Below are 10,102 nucleotides of genomic sequence, written 5' to 3' on the forward strand. Positions count from 1 at the left end.
AGACTAGGAGCGCAGCTCCAGTCACCACCAATAGGACCCCAGAATCAATTAACTACTCTAGTGGTGACATGGAATACTGTCAATGGATAGGATATGAATTAGAGCGGATGGGGGTCTGGGGACCCATACTTCCGAACACATCCCTCTATTACAATGCGAGGCAACCCAATCGGCAGCAGAATAAAAGGGGGGACTTCTGCAACGGGCCATGCCACCCAAACCAACTGAGGGAAGTCGCATCCGTCCCATCGCAAGCACCTACAATGTCATGATCACATTGGTTTACCCTTTTTTCTTTGGTAGTTCAACGGACGGTCGCCCCTCCAACAAGAAAGGGTATAAATATAGAAACTTCTCTGCCATTTGGATCGGAGAATTTATGGAGGAAATCGGCTTTTAAATTTCCAGAAACCAAACGATTATATAGCCAAAGGGAATACGCCGCGCCTAAAATCATCCCAAGCGCTGCTAATGTGGCTACTAAGCTATTTCTTTGGAAAGCTCCTACTAAGATGGGAAATTCCCCGATAAAGCTGCTAGTACCGGGTGAACTCATATTGGCCAAAGTGGAAGAGAAGGAAATGGTAGAGAGATTCGGCATGGTGCTCACTGAACCTCCGTAATATCTAACAAGTCGAGTCTTATGTCGGTCATATAGAACACCAACACATAGAAAAAGGGCTGAAGGAACCAGTCCATGACTTAACATCGGTAGAATGCTACCTCCAATTCCCTGTATGTTCGATAGAGCCAAAAATTCTCCCCCACTGATCGGAGTACGCCGATTACCCCCCGAACCGTACAAGATAGTTACCGCCTATCATACGGCTTTCTAACTTCACTTCTTTTTCTAGTCGTTCCGTTCTGTCGATCGATGGTAGTATAAGAGATCCGTAACTCCCTAAAATTATTTACATAATGGTTCCTGCTTCCTACCCATAGTTAGCATGTATCTCCCCGGGTCATACTTGAGTATCACATCGTAGACCCCCACCCCAACTCTATCTTCCTTATCAGTGAACCGGAAATAGTGCATAGGTACTCTTCAATGCTGCGGGGACGAGACGACGTGACATACTACGATCACGTACAGAAGTGCTGCCCTTCGGCTCGGCAATATGGAACCTCTCAACAGCTCCCGTTCCTTTATGAGGTCCTATCGGGATAGGTAGGCCCAATCCTTTCCCCCCCTCCCTCCATAAGACCCTATTTCTCTTTCCCCCTCAAGAAAGAGAAAGAAGAGAATCACTCCTTTCTTTCTTCTCTTCTTTCATGTGAACGGCCCCTTCTTGTATCGAAAGGTTTTGCGTGCTATACACCACGCCACGTTGAGAAAGACCAGCCTCCTATGTACCGTTTTTTTACCTCGAAAGGGGGGTCCTCCTTATGATGCTACGGACGGCTGTCCGAAGTGCAAGGGGTAAACTCGGACTCGGATAGGATAGGATTGTGCGCGTCCGGCCCCTTGGGTGTCATAGTTTGGCTGAGTTTACCGTACCCCCTGCCCTTATGTTACACGACAGTAATATTTTGTTACGTTCCACCGTTGTTACGCTAGAAATAAAAGGTTCTGCATTGAATCAAAACAGTGATTATTCTTGTATTGAATGGATTCGAAGAAGATGATGAAATTGGAAAATGGTTTCTACTCACTCTCTACAAGTTGTAGAGATACTCCTTTTGATTTCTGATATCTCTCTTATCTTCTTTCTCACACAAGTCGTGAGATAAGGAAACAAAAACTATTAAGGAATGTTGGATCTATTCTCACTCTCAGATTCGATCACAGCCACACATCTAACAAGTAATCAAAACATAAGAAATTCACATGGCTCTCATGGCCTTTTACAAAACAAAACCTTTACACTTGGCATTCTAAGCACAAGTGGATACACCATTTGAAAACATAAAAACTTATTTTATCAGCTCATAACTTATAATTCAACACTCCCCTTTAAGTTTTGAGTTGATTTCACATCGAGCATATCTCTGAGATAGTTGAACCGATCCTTGGTTAGGGCTTTAGTGAAGATGTCTGCAACTTGCTCATTTTTTGGACAATACACTAAGTCAATTACCCCTTATTGTAGTGCATCCTTGATGAAGTGATACCTTCTGTCAATGTGTTTGGTTTTCTGATGAAATACCGGATTATTAGTGATTGCGATTACAGCTGTATTGTCACAGTGCACTGGGGTTGCTTCGGTTTGTAATTCACCAAAGTCTTCAAGGACAAACCTAAGCCAAATAGCTTGAGCAGTTGCCTCAGAAGCACTGATATACTCAGCTTCTGCAGTGGAGAGAACTACACAATTTTGTTTCACTGAAGCCCATGAAAACACCCCACTACCAAAAGAGAAAGCATATCCAGAATTGCTTTTACTGTCATCAACTGATCTTCCCCAATCACTATCACAAAACCCAATTAGCATTGCATTCTTTCCCTTTACATACTCCATGCCATAATCCAGGTTGCCTTTAATGTATCTTAGCACTTTTTTAGCAATACCAAAATGCTTATTTGTGGGACTGTGCATGAACATATCAAGGGGACTGGCAACATACATTATATCTGGTTGAGTGGTAGTAAGATATAGCAAGTTTCCCATAATTATTCTATATTGTTCCTCACTTGCTGATCCACTACCATTATTTTTACACAACTTATCTGATGGGACAAGAGGTGTGAATACAGATTTGCACTCACTTAGACCAAATTTATTCAACAGAGAAGCATCATACTTTCTTTGGTGAATAAAAATACTATAGTGAGTTTGAATAATTCCCATGCCAAGAAAATGATGAAGAAGACCCAAATCAATCATTTCATACTTGACCATCATATCCTCCTTGAATTCTTTCAACAGATCATTGCTATTTCCTGTATACACTATGTCATCCACATAAATTGAAACAATCAAAATTTCATCTCCCATTGCTTTGGTGTAGAGAGTAGCCTCACTAAGACTCTTCATAAAACCACATTGTGCGAGGTAAGTGTCAATCTCTCCATACCAGGCTCTAGGTGCCTGTTTGAGACCATAGAGAGCTTTATGAAGTTTATACACTTTGTCTTCTTTCCATGTGATCACAAATCCATTAGGTTGTTCTACATATACCTCTTCTTCCAAAACACCATTCAGAAAGGCAGATTTTACATCAAGCTGATATAGTTTCCAACTCTTTTGTGCAGCCAAAGCAATAAGAGTTCTAATTGTATCCAACCTAGCAACAGGGGCAAAAGTCTCATTGTAGTCTATTCCTGGTTTCTGAGCATATCCCTTTGCAATAAGCATTGCCTTGTTCTTTTGCACAGTTCAATCAAGATTGAGTTTGGTCTTAAACACCCATTTAACTCCAATTATAGGCTTATTTGATGGTCTGTTTACCAGTTTCCAGGTTGTATTTTTCTCAATCATGGAGAGCTTATCTTTCATGGCTTTCATCCAAGACTCATCCTCAGCAACATCTTCATACTTCTCAGGTTCCATAATGCATAAATTGCATTGAGCAAGTACGTCATCCAAGTTTCTCCATTTCAATGGAGTATGATAAAAAACTTGTGAGCCTCTCACACCTTCACTTGATTTGCTAGAAGACTCACTCGACTGTACTTGTGGAGTAATCTGAGTGTCATCAGTATCACTTGGACTTTCTCTCAAACTACTAGGTGACAAGGTATCTGAGACTTGAGTCTCATCTTCTGTGTACTCACTTCTTGGTATCTCAATAGACTACCATTCATAGTTAGGCATAATCGCATGTTTCTCTGTGTTTCCTTGCTAGTTCCAACTTGAATCTTCATCAAGCACAACATCTCTTGATAATATTATCCTTTTAGAGAGTGTATTAAAAACTCTATACCATTTCTCACACTTTGCATAACTAACAAAAACTCCCTTCAGACTTTGAGCTTCTAGTTTACGCCTTAGCTCAGATGGAGTGTGCACATAGCAAACTGAGCAAAAAACCTTCAAATGAGCAATACCCGGTTTCCTTCCACTGTAAGCTTCAAAGGGGGTTATGTTGTCAAGAGATTTGGTAGGACATCGATTCAGAATATAAATTGCAGTATGTACAGCCTCTGCCCACATATAGTAAGGCATCCTTTTATCATGTAGCATAGACTTGGCCATTTCAACCATATTTTTATTTTTCCTCTCCACCACTCCATTTTTCTGTGGAGTGTATGCAAGAGAGAGTTGCCTTTGAATGCCTTCTGTATCACAGAACTGATTGAATTCAGCATATATGAACTCCCCTCCTCTGTCACTCCTCAGACATTTCACCTTTAAACCAGTTTACAACTCAGTCATTGCTCTGAACTTCTTGAAGTAAGAGAAAACATCAGATTTATATCTAAGAAAGTATACCTAAATCATTCTTGTTGCATCATCCACAAGCAGCATAAAATACTTGTTTCCTCCAGTGGATTCATTTCTCATTGGCCCACATAGATCAACATGAACTAATTCGAGTGGAGCACCTGCTCTTTGTGCTTGACCACTAGGAAAGCTTTCTCTGTGTTGTTTACCATATTGACAACCTTCACAGACTCTATCATACTCTTCTAGATATGGTAGACCATGAACCATGTCTTTATCCTTCAACTGTTTAATTCCACCAAAACTTAAATGGCCTAATCTTTTGTGCCAAGTCCAAGTACAGTGAACAAAACTACTCTTCAACATAAGTTAGTTCTCGGACCTAAGAGATAGAGGATAGCACCTATTTCCTTTCATTTTCACATTGATAATTTAACATTCCAGAGAAGGACCATAAAAAACAGTACAATACTTCCACCAAACACAAGATAATATCCGTGCTCATCCATTTGTCCCACACTTAGTAGATTCTCCTTTAAACCAGGTAAGTACATGACTTCTCTGCTGTATCCACTGTTAATATACCATTCTCCATTAATTTTTGATTCAGCCACAACACAATTTGCATAGAATAGGTTTCTCGTCACTTCCATTTGATTTGCACAGTTTGCTTTCTAAACAGCTTTTCCAACAGTACATTCTTTGGCCCAGTGCCCAAATCTATCACAATTATAACACTTAGATTTCCCTTTATACCTACATTCACCATAATGAAATTTGGAGCACACCTTGCACTGAGGTTTTGTACCTTCTTGACTCATGATTTGAGCAGAAGTAACATTATGTGTAGCATTAACAAATGGCTTTTGTTGAAACTTGGGTTTTGAGTCTCACTTCTTACCCTTCTGATTATAATTTCTCTGTGGCTTAAATGAACTAGACTGAACATACCCTCAATTATGTCCTTTTGGATTAATAGTAAAACAAGAAAATGCTTTATCAGTAGCATCAAATGAGTGCAAATCAAACCTCTGCTCTTGACTCTTCAATATAGCTAGTACCTCTTGCAGCTCAACATATTCCAAACATTTGGTGTTTTCTATCACTAAACATAAAGATTCATACATCTTAGTGAGACTAATTAAGAACTTCTGTACTAATCTTTCATTTGAGAGAGTTTCACCAAACATCTTCATTTGATTAATTAGATCATTTAAACGAGTAAGATACCTAGACAAGGATTCATCATCACGCATTCTAGTGTATTCAAATTCTCATCTAAGATTTTGGAGTTTCACAGACCTTACCTGATCTCCACCATGATATTCACCATATAACAAATCCCACACCACTTTTGCTGAGTCTGTGTTTGCTATTCGAGGGAAGATCTGATTGGAGACTACGCTTTGAATGATGTCGAGGGCTTTTGCATCTTTCATGAAGATTGCAGCCATTTTCTCATCATCGTCACCATCAGAGTCTGTATCTTCATCAGTCTTCGCCTTCGTCTTCTTCGAATCGGGAGTCGTAATCCCTTTTTCCAACAGATTCCATAGTCCACTTGACTTGAAAATGGTGACCATTTTGATTCTCCAGAACTCATAGTTCTCATTGGAGAAAATCGAAGTCATCACTTCAGCACTTCCAGATCCAGCCATTGCGAGCTTGTGCGAACCCATAAAACTCAGCGCCGTTGATGTTCGAATTCACTATGCATGCCCAGTTCTAATCGCAACCTGGCTCTGAGGCCATGTTAGATTGAATCAAAACAGCGATTATTCTTGTATTGGAAAATGGTTTCTACTCACTCTCTACAAGTTGTAGAGATACTCCTTTTGATTTCTGATCTCTCTTATCTTATTTCTCATATAAGTCGTGAGATAAGAAAAAAAGAAACTATTAGGGACTGTTGGATCTATTCTCACTCTCAGATTATATCACAGCCATACATCTAACAAGTAATCAAAACATAAGAAATTCACATGGCTCTCATGGCTTTTTACAAAACAAAACCTTTACACTTGGCATTCTGAGTACAAGTGGATACACCATTTGAAAACATAAAAACTTATTCTATTAGCTCATAACTTATAATTCAACAGAATTCACTTGTCTAGAAACCCAACGCCACTTGAAAGAGCGAAAGTGGTGACGAAGATTCCAAATTTTGTGTAGGAGGAGAAAGATAGATATGTTTGCCTTCTGTTTATCACCCTTTATACAAGCTACCAGAGTAGTAGAGTTAGACTCAAAAATTGCATTCATCATATTATTTCATATGGTCGTCTACACTGCCAAAACAACGGCCATGGTCTCCGCCTGGAGCGCCAAGAAGGATAATCCATTTCCATAGTTCCCAGCCATCAACGAACCTGTGGCGTCACGAATGATGACCCCAAGACCCGCAAAGCCCGTTTCCTTGATCCTGGATGCATCACAGTGATAAGCTCATATTTATATATATTTTACATAAAATTCACTTGTCTTTTCTTAGTTAGTTCCTTATATATTTGAGCTATTTACTATGTTTTTGTGTTTTGTGTGATTTATCAAGCAAAGAAAAGAAAAGTAGCACAAGTGAGATATTATGTAACAAATTTGTCAAAACTGCCTGTGCAGATTAGCTGCCTTTGGAAGCATGTTACGAATAGCTCAGAATGAATGCGAAAATGAGCCTTATATGCTTGGAAAACTATTTCTGGAGCAATTCACGGATTGTTAATATCATATTTCTAGAAGAAGTTACGGGCATTGTAACACTGAAAGGTTCAGAAAAGGGCTAAGCAGATTTGGCTAATAAAATGAGAAAGTAAAGGCACTTGTTTTGTGTTTTGCTTTGTCATCAACACTCAGTAGCAAATGGGGTTATGATTGCACTCATTTGGCTTTGGAGCAAGTGGAAATGCACAGCTAGAAAGAGAAGGCATGACACATGCAAAAGAGCAACATGGACAGCTACACACATGCAAACTGCACAACATGGAGGGCTTGGCATGGGCAGAAAATGGGTGGGTTGTTGGCTGAAATAATAAAGAACATGTGTGTGCAAATGCAAAGGAAAAACACACACACATGGGCAAAGGAAATACACATACATGGGCAGAAAATGTGTTTGTTTTGTGGCTGAAATGATGGAGGTCATGTGTGTGCAAATGTAAAAGGAAACATGGACATCACACACCCATACAAATTGCACATGCAAGGAATTGAAGTGGTCCTCTCCTTAGCCTATAAATACATCCACCATTCCCCTTCCTAAAAAAAATCTTGATCCATCAAAAAAGCTTCATTCACAAACAAAAGTCCCTTGCCTTAAGCTCCATTCCATTTCATCCATACATTCAAACACATCTCCATACATTTCCATTTTCCATGTTGTGCAAATCCATTCCATCCATATATCCATACACATCCTAGACACTTGTGCTACAACAAGGTGGTGAAAACAAAGGTCCTTGGCGTTTCAAGCTTGGAACTTTGGAGCGTTTTAGGTGTACTTCGTTCTTGCTTTCAATGTCTACTTTGTTATTTTCTAATTTTGTTGCAATTATGAGTGGCTAAACCCCTATTTAGTTAGGGGGAAGTTTGAAGCCATGAACATGCTTGAGATTTGAATTGCTTTCTTCCAATTATGATTTGATAAGTTGTGATTGCAATTCAATTATCTATTTTATTCATAACTAATTCTTGTATGTTTATTAAGGATGCATACTTAGTTTTCATGCATGAATTAGATGCTAGAATATAAATGAGTTTCACCTAATCGTTACAAGTTTATATTCATGAGTAGTGAAGGTTGTTTATCACAATCGCGTTAATTGAATTCTTGGCAATTGTATCATGCATTCATAGTTATAATTGCCTTGTCAACACTTATGATTTCATTGAATGTAATGATCTCTGATTGTATCTCTATTATACATTCATATAGGGGACTTTTAGAGAATGATTTGGGTTGTCACATGCATTCATCCAATTCAATGAGTAAAGGAAAATCTGAGGGTTAATTTGTGCATCACGGTTAATCTGGGGTGTTGAGCATCATAGTTCATTGAAAAGCAATTGGAAATCGATTCATATACAAGTGTGTCATGTGTGAAGAACGGACCTCTAACTAATCCATCCATCATCTTATTTCTTAAATTCGTTTTATAATCTGCCTAGTTTTTTAACTTATTTGTTTGTTTCAAATTCATGAAAACTAAAATCCCTCCTTTACTTTCTTGTTTCAAAGTGTTTAAAATCTAGTTTGTTTGTGTTTTAGAATGTTTTGAGTCAAGTCAAAACCCAAATTTCGTCCAAAGTTGTGTTAGAGTAAAAAACTTCCTAGTTTGTGTTTTACAGTTTTGAGTGTTTTTAAGTTGTTTGAGTCTTGTGAACTTGTTTTGAGTCCTTTGAGTCTATTCAAACGTTTAACTTTGTTTTTATGTTTTTGAGTTAGTTTAGAGGTTTTAGCAAGCCCTCATAATCCCCGGTTTAGAACGATCCATACTTGCATTTATAATACAATTTGACAATAAGAGGGTTTAATTTGAGTGCTTAACTTTCATCGCATCAAATTTTGGCGCCGTTGCTGGGGATTAGCAACTTTGCTAATCCCCCATTGTTTCTTTTTCATGTCTTTTGTTTTAGTTACTGACTTTGTTTCTATTTGTGTCTTTTATTTTTACTTATGATATTTGATTTAGTTTTGTTTCCTTGATTTCAGGTACTAGAGAAGTAAGACATGGATTTTGCTACCATTCAAGCTCAATTGGCGAAACTTACTTCTCAATTGTCACAAGATGCCAAAATGACCACAATACAAAGTGTCCCTACAGAAGGTATGTCCTATGGGCAAGGATATCCAACTCATCAATGTTCTCAATTCGCTGCGAATGAAGATGCTTGGGGTTATCAAGGCCATAGCCAATCATGGGACAACATGTTTTCCAACGCTTACAATTCGGATTGGAGAGATTATTCAGATTACATGTGGGGAGAACCTCAACAATTCTAAAAAGATGGGTATTGGCAGCAAGAAGAGGAATTCTATTCAAGACCTATGCAGCCACCACAACAATCTGCCCAATTCAATTCAGGTACGTTTTTGGATAATGATATGTTTAATAAGTTACTCACCTCTTTGAACCAGGAAGTAGAAAATGGAAACAAAGAAATGCAAAATCAAGCCAAGAAGACGGGAGAATTGGAGAAGCAAATTAGGCAGATTATGGAGTTCATGGCACAAATTCAAGAGCAAAGTGAACTCTCCAACTCAACTATTGAAAATTTGAAGGAAGATTTTGAAATCCATGATGCTATCACTTTGGGAAGTGCTATGGAGGTTGGAGGTGAACCCAAGACATCCAAACCAAGCCAAAACATGGATGAACAACTACTGATCGAAGAAGAGGAGAATAACAAGGCTATGGCAAGGGAAGAACCACCTTTGCCGTAACCCCATATGCCATTTATGCCGTCCACTACAACCAAGGTAAGCCTAAATTCAATTTGTCTTGACCCCGTTTCACCAAATGTCCTTATTCCTTGCAGGATCATGCAATCCAAGGAAGAAGAGGGTGAGAAAGGCATCTTCAAAACCTTTCCAAAGAATCAAAAGCAAGAAGTGGATGGGGAATGTCTAGAATTCATCAAAGAAGATACACTTGAGACACGAAAATTCCCAAAGAAGTTGGATTTTATGACACGGGACAAGTCATAACTCTCAAAACACCAAATCTGGCCAAGTCCCATATCCTTGCAACCTTCAAAGATGTGGTGTTCGTAATTGAGGT

This window comes from Malus sylvestris, chromosome 17 (assembly GCF_916048215.2).
Source record: "Malus sylvestris chromosome 17, drMalSylv7.2, whole genome shotgun sequence".
Classification (NCBI taxonomy): Eukaryota; Viridiplantae; Streptophyta; class Magnoliopsida; order Rosales; family Rosaceae; genus Malus; species Malus sylvestris.